The sequence below is a fragment of the Amblyomma mixtum genome, chromosome 3 (assembly GCF_055824585.1).
Source record: "Amblyomma mixtum isolate Tamu chromosome 3, ASM5582458v1, whole genome shotgun sequence".
Taxonomy (NCBI): domain Eukaryota; kingdom Metazoa; phylum Arthropoda; class Arachnida; order Ixodida; family Ixodidae; genus Amblyomma; species Amblyomma mixtum.
This window is the reverse complement of record NC_143014.1, coordinates 364179068-364192221: the sequence shown is the minus strand read 5'-3', so window position 1 is coordinate 364192221 and position 13154 is coordinate 364179068. Positions and strand designations below refer to the sequence as shown.

At 44.6% G+C, this 13154-nt stretch overlaps 2 pseudogenes; one reads left to right on the top strand and one right to left on the bottom strand.

The window, feature by feature from the left end:
- Positions 1–1107: 1107 nt before the first annotated feature.
- On the bottom strand, positions 1108–8958 carry LOC149356628 (uncharacterized; annotated as a pseudogene).
- A 789-nt stretch (positions 8959–9747) lies between these two features.
- Positions 9748–12259, top strand: LOC149356627 (uncharacterized; annotated as a pseudogene).
- Positions 12260–13154: the final 895 nt, after the last annotated feature.

Sequence of the window (13154 nt, the reverse complement as noted above, 5' to 3'; positions counted from 1 at the left end):
CCATGTATTAACGAAGAACATACCTGCTTTATTCGTTCAAACGAATACCAGCTAACGGCTGATAAGAACACTGAATAATTGTTTCCTGCAGATCCACATCTTGCAAATTTCTTTACCGCGAATAAACGAAGGATTATAAATAATTTTAAATCCCCGTGAATTTTTACATTGGCTGATACCAAGAGGCTCTAGAATAATTTCGTACTACGTACACATTCCCTTGACATCAACCAAAGACATGGCCGCTGGAGTCGTCGTTAGTGCATTTCGGCATGCACACGCTGTTTAACATTACGTTTCGCAGAATTCGGGACTAATAGTTTGCCCAGCGAGTTTCAGGGAACCTGTGAAGGTGGAGTAGATTTGTAATAAGGACGGAATTGCCTCCAGGCATTCCCCGAAGCGCAGACATGTGGGTACAGAGAAAAGCGATACAGTTTCCTTCGAAACTTCACGCTTGAACAACAATTCGCCCTGCTCTGGGGATGGTACCCAGGTCCGCCTATTGTGCGGGCCATTCACTGTGCCTACTGAGCTAAACAGGGCGGCTAGCAGGCGCTAGACCGGCGCCGAATTCATCACTTCTAATTGTTCGACTCTTGAAGCAGGGCGAGCATTTCTTCGACTCCAGAGTTTCCAATTAAGCTGCATAGCTTTTCTCTATGACCGTACGGCAGCGCTTTGGTGGATGCTTATAATTGTTACTCCCTCATAATCCCCAATAGTTTCCATGCTGTAAGTGAACCTTTTTTTTAATGAAAAATAAGGCCGCGTCATGATGGCTACACTTTGCCACAGACTGCATTCCGGTATTACGGTGGCGCCGATATTGCGCTGAGCATCCGTCAGATCCCAAGGCTGCGCCGTCATTTTGCTTCCACATGCATACAATTCTCTCTCTGCTTCGTACGGAAGATCGTCCTTCACTGACACTCGGCCTAGAAAAACTTCTCCGCAACGGGTCCATTCTCATTAACACAGCTTAAGATGCTGGACCATAGGGCGGACGAAAAGAAATCAGTGCAGTGTACTATACATCACAGAGACATTCTTGAGGATTATTACACACATTTACTGGAAAGAAATATTGAAACGAGCATTATGCTTTCAAAAATCGGCCCACCGCAGAGCGAGCTGTTGCTGCGGCCTGGGCACGAGCTCTTGCACGCGCAGGTCGGTGCAGGCCATGCTGGTGAGGATCACACGTCAATGCACTGCCATATGCGCACGCAAGCAGGGGTTCTAGAGCGCAAGGCGCCCCACACGCTGAGGAATCCAATGCGCCAGGTGCCCAAAAGAATATCGCCAGGCGGCGCCGGCTGTCACGTGTCGCGCCCGCGGCGTATCACCAGCTGCTTGGCGCGGCCGCCAGTCCCGCAGGCAAGGGAACACGCTGGCTCTGCGTGCGACTAAGTTGCTGTGAACAGCAGGCGGGCTGTTGATTAGGACCGATAAAAGTTTTCAGAAGACATTTAATTGAACAAATGGGGGGAAACAAGTGACAATACTGAACTTCACTTTTCCTCGCCGATTGAGGCAAGGACCGATTACAAAACTAGTGATCTTATGCAAATATCTAGAGAATCCCTGACAGAGGCAGGTTCAAGATACAAATATTTAGCATTGTTCATCTACGCTACCATCGCGCAGCTAAGGAAGAATTATCACGTAGGCAGGTGAGTTAATGGGGGAACAAGGAATGAGGGTAAAAACTCGAATGACGAAGGCACAACACTCGAGGTAAGAAGCTGTAGACATTGCGCCAAGTAAAAGTCAAGTGCCTATTGATATTCGTGTTGTGACAGAAAACAGATGCAACAAGCCTCGTGTTGGGCTATAGTCGGTCCATGACATCGAGGAAGAACAGCGCTGCCGCGGGAAAAACAAGGAAACCAGTACTAAGAGCTCCCCGTTTGTAGAAATTTTAATTCAGGTTAAGGGAGCATGCATGTACGTCGGAACGCCCTCCGAGAATAAACTTGTGCGCGCATTTTGCTATTTGCGCATGTATTTGCCGGCGTTGGACAAGTGCAAGGCGCTACGAAAAATAAAGACCACCGGGCGAGAGAAATCATTGAGGCGGCCTTAAACCCCAAAAAAGGCGTCATTGAGTTGGAACTCGATCGATGACATTATTCGAGCCTAGAAATCCGCTACCGCAAAGCCCAGCAGCCGATTTGCACGAGCTATTTACCTTGATCACAAGCAGCGACAGCTAAGAGCTCAACGTAAAGTCATACAGGCTTCTTTCTGCTATTTCTCGTCATTATCGTGTTTTATTTCGATTTTTAATTATGTGCATTAGATTTTAGACTTTGCTCGCTATCAGGACTTTTTATACAGCATCTTAAAATTTTTCACGCACTCATTATCGTATAATTTTTCCATTCGTTTCATTTTTGATCACTATGGCTGTGCAATAGGCTTTTCTGTTTTAATATCTGGTATCGCCCCCCAAGCCATTATGATATCGGCAACGAAAATGTTCGGCACGAACACGCCGATACATCGCAAGGTTTGCAGGGAAATAATTTCAATTATTCGGTGCTTCCTCCTGCCTCATTCTTGCTGCACGGCCCTGGGCAGCCTTCTATTGATACCAGCAAGAATGAGCGCCATCGTGAGCAGTCTTTGCTCGCATGATAGCCTTACTACGAGCCGGCGCTTTAATTGCTGCTTCGTAAGCGAAACTTCGCCGTCAGTGCAAAGACGTGTCTATAGATCTTCCAAGTTATTTAGACGTAGCTTCACGTAAAGCTACGAAGGTTCAGGGATGGACACGATTGGGTATACGATGAAACGTCAGGCGTGGCCGTGAACACTTTGGTTCGCTTCGCGGGATGCTTCTTTCGACTGTTTCTCCATTGCTGTTAAGGTATTCTCTTGGCCCTTTTGGTGTGCCGCACTTATCGCATGCGGGGCGCAAAACAGCCGAAGCTGGAGGCCAGAGCGAGACGACAGTGCTTACCTTAAGAAGAGATACGGGGCTACATAACAGGGCTGTTAAAGGGGTCGTGAAATGTTTTCCGAAAATTTTGAACGACGTGTGTATTTGGAATTCTGACCCTTCATTCTATAGTATACATTGGCTCGTTTCATCGTCTGGGTTGATTGAATAGCGAAAAAAACTAAATTTCGGTTTCCCAGCGCGCGTCCCCCTCAGCTCACAGCAAACGTCATTTTATGAAGCCAATCAGAGGCTTCTGTCGTCAACACAACATGGCGGCTTAGCGAGGCCTGTTTAGCCATAGTTGATCGAGGTTACAGCACGCATATTGACTCGAATGTGGCACCGTCGTCTGCTCAGAATGGAGCTTGCTAGCTGTCAAGCTGACACATGTGCGAAAACTTGGCCGGCGCGCCGCTCCAGTCGCCGCTTGCGAACTCTCGCCTACTGCAAGCAGGGACACGGAGCGGCAAGCATCTTTGCGCCGCTAGACTCATGCCCGGCCCACATCCGGTGTAACACTTTGCCACCGCACACCAGCGCCTGCGCGCTGCTTGGCTACTGAAGTTCGCACCAGAAAAGACAAAATAGCGATGTTATCGGAAAGACTGCCGGCTGTACTCGGGCGGCGAAAAAGCATGCCTGCCCACGTAGCGCACTTTTGGAAACGGCGCTGTACGCGGGCGCGCCGGGCGACGAACTGCACTGCTCTCTGGCTGCCCTGATCGTCGCTAGGCCTGTTTCGCATCGACGCCGCGGTGGACAGCGCTTCGGAAGTAGCCTGGGTTATAATAAAATGCCTGCTTTTGGCATCGCTTTACTGTCAACAGCATCGTCTCACAACAAAAAAATATGGTCATTGTTGCGGTGCGCTCGGCAGCAGAGCTATATAGCGGACGCCAGGCGCGCAAGCCGGACCGCAACGGCCGGGCAGCGGCAGCTGAGCGGCGGTTGTGGCAAGAAATTTGCTCGTATTACAGTTGCTGCTTCTACCAGCAACTCGGCATTGTTCAACGATCCTCAAAAATGGTCTATTTTCTACATTTCTTGCTCCCACAGTTTATTATATGCGTGAAGAAAAATCTTTAGCTCATTTTTACCCGGTAAAAAAAACCAATGGGTCCAATTGGAAATTTTTCCATTGAAACCAATTGGTCAACCAGTTGTGTTTTCGCCACCCATTGGGCACCAACCACTTGAAATGAATTGGTTCTCCAAATGAAATGAAATGGTGCACGAGTTGGTTTTAATTGGTTGCCCAAACAGACCAAATGGTACACCAGCTGGTTTTAATTGGTTGCCCAAGCAGACCAAACGGTACACCCGTTAGTTTTAATTGGCTGCCCAAGCAGACCAAATGGTACACCCATTAGTTTTAATTGGCTGCCCAAGCAGACCAAATGGTACACCCATTAGTTTTAATTGGCTGCCCAAGCAGACCAAATGGTACACCAGTTGGTTTTAACTGGTTGCCCAAGCAGACCAATTGGTAGACCAGTTGGTTTCAATTGTTTTCCCAATCAAACCAAAGGGTACACCAGTTGGTTTCAAGTGGTCATCCAACTGGACCTACATAGTAGTCGAATTAGTCTAACCATGCCACCAAACCAAATTTATTTATATTGACTAACGACCCAATAGATTTGTAGGGTCACACAGCCTGATGCAAAACTAGCGCAGACTTCACTAGTTCGAGTGATATGGCTCGACAGGCAGATTTTCATATCAACCACTTGCGATACGCACAGAAGACTCCATTCCAATAATTTTGTAGAAATGTTGGCCACTAAGAGGGTGCACAATCATATTTATTGCACTGCCAATCCTTTCCCACCAACATCAGCCTCCACGTCATCTGTGTCCACTCAGTGGTCATGGTTATCCTTTGATGCCCTGAACAATTATTAAATTGAAAAAAGTGCAATGTTCAAGGATCTCAAACTACCCAAAAAATAGAATATACTTAAGCAATAATCCGTGCATCATAGCTGAATGTTGAAGTTATCTGATTTCGAGATCTGCAGTCGCTGCATGCTTTAAAGGTGCAATGAAGAGGAATCTGAACTCGTCTTTTTGCCGCAGGGCACTCGATCCACACGTTGCGAGCATTCTTAGAAACTGCGACTTATCGCCCTCTGTGGCCGATTTCCCTAATTAAATTGAATTAACATCCGGTTCCCGCCTTTATTTTTTTTATTCTCTCCGTATGGTGGGCGGAGTCGACCGACGCGTGGGAGTGCCTTTCAGCCAGCTCCGTGGCGGCTTTGCTTTCCCTTTATTTTGCTTGTTAGGTTTCAATGAATAAATAGTTTCATTCGCAGGTAATATAGACACAAAATAAGCCCGCAGAAATAAAAATACGCGCGGACTATTTGCTACTTCGGATTACTACGTATTACTCCGCCGATGGCAGAGTGGCAAGCCGCCACGGGACTGGGTGAAAGGCACTCCACGCATTGGTCGACGCGGAGAATTAAAAAAAAGGCGGGATCCGGACGTTAATTCAATTTAATTAGGAAAATCTACCACACAGGGCAATATATCGAAGCTTCTAAGAATACTTGGAACGTGCAGATTGAGTTCCTGCGGCTGAAAGACGAGTTCAGATTCCTCTTCACTGCACCTTTACGTAAATGTACTCCCTGCCGACACCCTTTCGGGGCAGAATCATAGGAGTAAACAGAATCACAATTTTAATGACCGACTATACTAGTCAAACCAGACGACTCAAAACTCTAGAGCTAATATGTACACCTTGTTATTAGGTCCTTGTTTCAGTAAAAACAATAGAGTATGGCTTTGTCGTAGGGGTGTGTGGCGAGACTAAATGTAGGTGGGGCTTCACTGCAAATTCATGCTGTAAAGTAGCAGCTTACCTCTTGACTCCCTTATCAATATCTGCCAGCTTCTCCACAATAAAGTGGTTGAGGTCCTTTGTGGCAGCTGGCAACAGCCCTGCCGATACATTCTGCCATGTCAGCCGTGCCTTGTAGCATTCTGAAATCAAGTTCCCCACCAAAAAGCTTCAAGTAGGGGACGTTTTACATCAAAAGACAAATCCCCTCCCCCCCCCCCCACCCAAATAAGAAATACCAGCCAAACAGTTCCTTTGTCCTTATTTACCCCTCAGTGCTATGACAAGCTGCACTATTTTGCATCATGTGCTACATCATTTAACTCTTACCTCGCATGACGTCAACTTTCCAGGGGGACAGTTGGCTCTTTACTGCCTTGCCTGGATATTGCGGACATTTTTTGCCTGCATACAAACAAAACAACGATTGAAGCTTTCAGTTATCTACAAGGATGAGGAATAGCAGTTATGATTTAGAAATAAGATACAATGCATGCTAATTTACCTTGCAGCGACCTATTGACTAAGTCCTCCTTTTTCCATATGGCCATCATCAACTCCTTTACTAATTATAGAGCCTTTCTGTTGGCCCTGAATATATTTCCAGGCCTCTCGTTGTATGGAGAGCCCTTGGCCAATGTCCACCTAGAGAAAACAAAAATCTCTTGACATGTACATGGAACGTTTTTCAGCCTTTTGTCAAGACGGATCAGCATGCAGTCGATTAAAATGCATTTTAACCTATCATGTCGTCACCTTGAAGTGAACTCTCTGTTGATGATTCTGCTGCACTACAGGATGCATGCTGCGGCAGGGATCTGCCACTGCTGCTATCCGATGTGGTTGCTCCAGCCCGAGTGACAGGAGGGGTGACCAAGATGCCTACATTGGGTATTAGCACATGCATAAACACACTGAAAAATTTGACAAATTCAGTTATTCTGCAACTGCAGTATGCAGGCTAGGCACCGGATAGAAAGCTGCCAAGTACAGCACAACTGGATCCTACAAAAAGTAAAAGCAGTCCAAATGTTCTACCACCTACTTCATAACTCGTGAACGTTCCTGAGACTACCTTTTATCTTATATCCAACTGTTTTTTAAAGAATTTCAGGCAGAAAATTTGCAGATGACTGTGTAGTGTTTGCCAAAAATTTATAATTAAATTTCTTGCTTTAAGCTTCTGAAGCTTCAACATGTGATCGATGGTAAGGCATGCTAAGACCATGTCGGTGCTTCACCATTTTAATTTTTAGCAATCAGAACAACCTGTTTCAAAACCCAGACTAAATAAAAGAGCAGCTAGGCATGCTGATGTCAGTTACGCATTGTTAAAAGCGAGATAACCAAAATTTGGCACTTACAATATCTCCGTTTGAACACTGACTCTGGTCTCATAGCAGTTTTGTGTGTGTGTGTAGTGAAGTTTGAAACACTTCATTAATGGAAACAGTTATGTACTTGACATTTAGGCCTGCAACCAGCCTTTGTGAATGGAAACTCTCGAAAGAGTACATGAAGTACTTATATTAATGACATGTTTCAAACTTCGTTATATACATGTCATATATATAGCATCTAACATGCCAGTACTAACTGCTTTAGATTAGTGCCAAAAGCTTTCAGCCACATACCTTCCCCAACATCAATCCTGGCCAAAATTTTTTCTTGCAGGCCCACATTTAACCTGCGCAGCTGCAGGATTTCCTGTTCTTGCATTTGCAATTTTGATTTCAGATTCCTGATTTCTTCAGCTTTTTTTTACTTCTTCTTTCAACATTTTATTCTCTTGGTAGGCTGTGCGAGTTTTCGTCATCCACTGCATGCCTAAGCTGATTTTTTTGCGTCAAGAATTTCCAGAAGATGCTGTCTACGCCCATCCTTCTTTTTTTGGAGGAGGAGGCTGTGCAGGAAAAAATCACTTTGTTATGTCTCAACTCCCCGAAAGAAAACATATTACATATTAAGAAAGCATGATTACTTTGTCGCACCAAACGTTGTACCCACCCCTTATTTAATGCCCCTGAAAAGGGGTCTTTAAGGAAATAAAATTGATTGATTGATTGATAAGTCACAGGCACTAGACAGAACACATGCAACCAGGTACTTACCTCTTGGAGCACATCATCGTCACTGTCACTCGAGTCCAGCAATCCATTTATTCTTACTCTGCTGCGGGCAACCTTTGAGGCCACATCATCTTCTGACTCTGAAAATTATGTCAATCCAGGATAAAAAAGAAGTTGTAACATATAGCAAACTTACATCAATGATGTAATATGCATATGATGTAATGAATAACAATGAAACTCGTCAGAACAAGTTTCCCCATGGCCTATTTTTCGCTGATCAGTTCACCCCTGAGCTATAATAGCATCGCTAAAAAAAGATTAAAATAGAGCAAAGTAATCTTTGTCAATCTTCTCATCTAGGTTAACAAGGCACGAAAGATACGGGAAGAACGAAGACAATGAAGAGTGCCGACTACTAATTACATTTCGTGGGAACCCACTTATTATACAGCACTGTATATGCAAGAGATGGCGACTGACAGCAAAATATGCAGTCAAGAAAAAATCGTGCAACTAATTTAAAAAAAAACCCTGCGACATGGGAGCCGGCTTCATTCTCGTTGTTTTCCTTCCGTTCTTAGACTGTATATTAGCACGCCATGTTTACTCCATGTGATAATGAACCAAATGGCCTTCAAAAGGTACTTCTGCAAATATATGATTTAATGTGATCGCATATATGCACCTTGCATTGAGATTGTCAAAGAGAAGTAATCGATTGAGGCTACAAGTGCGTGTGAAGTAAAACCTGCTCGCGAAGCTGATCGATGCACTAGCTTATTGACAAGTGACGCTAACAGCACTTTTTTTTTCTGGGGAACAATCCGGCTCTGCCGTCATGCAAGGCACCATAAAATAAGTCTATACATATTCAAAGAGCCAGCTGAAATGAACTTACCGCCCAAAATTAAAACGCGCGAGCGGTAAAAATCGGAACTGCCGTCCGCCGCTGTCCACTTCACGGCATAATGCGCCCTTGGAGAAAAGTCTTTTTCATTGCGAGGTTGGAAGTCTTCAATGTCATCAGTGGAGACGATGGCATATTTTTTGTCGTCTTCATAGCGCACGTAAGCGTGGCTGACCATCATTAAGAAACAGCAAGGAGCAACTAGTACAACCAGGCTGCGAGCCACAAGAGACAGAGCCGACTGAAAACACGTGGCCTGCACAGCTTTTGTTTACGCTGCATAACAGCATTCAGGATTTACCAATCAGTTTCCCACTTTACAAGTAATAAAGTAACAAACTTTAGCGCAGCAAAAGCTTGTTCTTCGTGTGTTTTAATGTTATAAAAAATAACATTTTATTCATCCATTTTTTTGTGGAGAAAGAAACGCATATCGAAGATACAAACACTTCTACAATTAATACGAAGCGGAGCAATAACATCGACTGGATCAGCTAGACAATTATTTTCAAGATGGCAGCTGTCAGCTCTGTTTGTGTGCTGCTGTCAAAGGCAGTTTGGAATGCAGTAGATAAAGTTTTCATGCGTTCTGGTCGCCACTAAATTTGACAACAGAAATGCATTCTTCGCGAAAACGAAGAAAGCGAGGACCTTACAAAGCCTACTTGAGCCCGGCTGCAGATTTTCAACTTCCTCGGTCTACCGCGCGCGCCCGCCACCAACGTGATGTAAGCTCACTCTGTGCGTCTTTAGACAATATTTAGGAGAGAGCGTACACGCGCGACTTCAACATATGCTTTTATTGTCGCAGGGAATTTCAGACGCAGCCTTGTCATCTGAAGATGACCCCTGGCCTTGGGAAGAAGACTCCGCTCTATGTGGTGTTCCCGCATGTCTGGCTAGCAGCGACAGTAGCGGGACTGAAGAAACAGATTCCGATGCTGCCGATTATGACGAAGCAACACAAATGTGGGGTGAACCTGCATCCTTTGATGGCAGTAGATGTGCAGAAACTCCACAAGAACAGGATACGAGTGGATCTTCGTCAGTGTACGACAGCGAGGTTAGTAGCTTTCGAATAAACCGCGGGCACGATCGCTCAGTGGAAGCGCACCCGCTTCCATCCAGAGGCCGTGACATAGGGGCTAGAGTTTCCTTTTTAGAGCTCCGGAAGGGATCACATCAATTTTTGGGGATCTGTCTGAAAAAATTAAAGCTGCTGCCACTGTCAGTAAGTAGCTCTTAAAGGTTGGAAATCACTTGAAGTAGACAGTTGTACTGTTTAGCCATTGTTAGCTGTTCATGTTATTTCACCTGCTGTTAACTTTTGCCGGCTTTTTTGGGTGAAATGTAGTTAAAAGGTGTAGTTTTTTTTATCTTGTTTGAGCAGGCACCATTTAAGCATCGCCACCGGTGCTTGTTCAGACCTTCTAAATCATAATTTTCATTTCAGGAGTCGCTACCTGAACAACCTCACAAGGAACCTGGGCCTGGCAAAAACTCTTTGTTTAGCCAACTTTTTGAAGAGCTCATCAATGAAAAAGTAGTTGTGACAAAGGGGGATGCTCTTCTGATGGTGCTGAAATATGCCTTAAAAAATAAGCTATCCCTAACAGGGCTCACAAGCTTTATAGAAATGATCAACAGTTTCTTTGAGCGCCCAATCTTGCCTCACTCCCAGTACAGGCTTATCAAACTGCTTGAGCAGTCTGGGAAATCAATGATTTTTCACTTTTTTTGTCCTAATTGCTTTGCACATATAAGCAACATTGATACAAATTCATCTTTTGAGTGCCCGGAATGCAGCAATGTAATCAATGTTTCCAAACTTGAAGACATACCATTCTTTGTACTCTTAGATATTGAGTCTCAGCTGCAGAAGTTACTGAACAATTGTGAATTATTAGACTTGACAGAATCGCTGCCCAAAATAGCACTCTTTCAGATATATGGGATGGACAGCTGTACCGCGATTTTGTTACAAAAACTGCAGAAGTTGGACCGAGGATTAGTTTTTCATTAAATGCAGATGGCGCACCGCTTTTTAAATCAAGTGGTACTTCTATTTGGCCAATTCAGCTAATTGTCAATGAAGTGCCACTTGAGCAAAGGATGGCGAAGCTTGTTCTAGCCGCCTTGTGGTTTGGGAAACAAAAGCCAGACATGGCATTACTCCAAGGTGCATTTGTTGATGCCATGAATCATTTAAGTAATGAGGGTTTCACCCTAGAGCGTCAAGGAAAAACTAAGAAATTCAAGGCTTTCTGTGTGTGCTGTGCTGTCGATTCTGTTGCGCGGGCACCAATGCAAGGAGTTACCCAATTCAATGGGTATTTTGGTTGCAGTTGGTGTCTCCAAGAAGGGGAACGGGCTGGGGGCTCAATGCGGTACCCTGTACTTAGTGTCGATCCTATTGACCGCACTGAAAAGCAAATGCTAATCCACATGGAGGCTGCAGAAAAAGAAAATAAGCCCATCCATGGCGTAAAAACTATATCGCCTTTGATTGCTCTGCCATACTTTGACATAGTGTCAAGTTTTGTTCCAGACTATATGCACTGCATTCTGCTCGGAATCGTCCGTCAGTTTTTAGATATATGGCTTCAGTCATCCAATTGCCAGCATTCAATCAGCCATGAGCAAGGGAGAATTGACCAAAGGTTAATGGCCATACAGCCTCCGAAAATAGTCAGACGCATGCAGAGACCGACCAAAGAGCGCAGATGGTGGAAAGCCAAAGAACTTGAAAACTGGATACTATTCTGCAGCATCCCAGTGCTTGATGGCATTCTGTCAAAAACATATCTACAACACTGGGCATGCTTAGTCGAAGCCCTCCATATTATGTTAAAATGCAACATTGAGGCGTCTGAAATTGACATGGCAGAGGAGCTTCTCATGGAGTTCCACATACGTGCGGAAATTCTATATGGGAAACGATTTATGACTTACAATATGCATCAGCTCACACACATTGTGAAGAGTGTTCGCCACTGGGGGCCACTGTGGGCTCATTCAGCCTTCCCTTTTGAGTCGGGGAATGGCAGCCTAAAGGAGGTTGTGAAGGCAGCAAATGGAATCCCTCATCAAGTGTGTCGTCATTTGCAAATGGAGGATGTAGCTCAACAGCTAACCCAGCTTGCTGTTGACCAACGGGTAGTGCAGTTTTGCACCTCTCTTGACGCAGCACTTACCAAAAAGAGTGTTTGCTCCAGTGAGGCCATCCGCTTCTTCGGAAATGGGACTGCATACAAACAACCAGGCCGTCAAGTTGGAGCTTAATTCAGTATACCTGCAAATTCTAATCAGTATGCTAGCTCATGAAAGGATCAGTTTTTACTTTCAGGGGGTATGCGCTGAATAAGCGAACAAATAATTCTGTTGTTCAATTGACTGATGGCTCATTTGCCATACTTGAAAAACAGGTTTGTGGTGGTGATTCAAAATCCTCCTCAAGAAACTCAAGTGTAGTCCAGTAAAAATATTCGATGGTAACTATGAGGCATCTTCTGAAGGTTGTGGCAGAAGAGCGGGACGCGCTTGTTCTGCCAGCATCAAATATTGAGAGAGTTTGTGTACTCATGGAACTTAATAACTCATATGTAGCTGCAGTTCCAAGCTCATTCACGTTTTGAGAAAATTTTAAATGTTTTTGCAGAAAAAAAAAATTCTATGCCAACATTGCCTCATTGTTCCACCTATGAGCATTAGCTACAGCAGCTTCAAGTGTTTACATCGGTGTGCTCAGCAAACGAGGAAAAGGCGAAATCCAAAATCCATGGATGTTTTCTCTCTGGAACCGTCCTTTCTAAAACTCAAGCAGCACCATCTACCCGATGGATTTTCACTACTATGCAGCTTCCAGTTACCTTAGCTGTATCTGGTATATTTCCTCGTTATATTAGTTCATTAATTTTACAAACGTGTACATCACAAAACGTCGAATTGTTTGACACTTTCTGGAACCCCCTGTGACAAACGGTTCGGCCGTTATGGCCGTCTGAAGGTAGTCAGAATGCACGGTTTGGGGGAGAAGGGTCGTCGGTGTGAATCCCACACATTTTGAGTTTCATCTTTTAGTAATTTTATCCTCGGGAACATGCCAAGTCATTTGACACCACTTGGAACATTCTGCGTCAAATGGATGGCCCCCAAATTTTATGTAAATGGTGCTGCCAGGGAGTCCCATATCGGTGGCCACTATGCTGGCACATATATAACGGATCGAAAGTATAGTTATCAAATGAGGTGCCGCTACGCGCCCGCTTTTGCTATGTGACATAGTGTGGTCACATGATAACTGTTTTGATCAATTTGATCATTACAGACAGACGCATTCTTGGCAAACGTAAGTAGTAAGAGCTAATGCTCTTA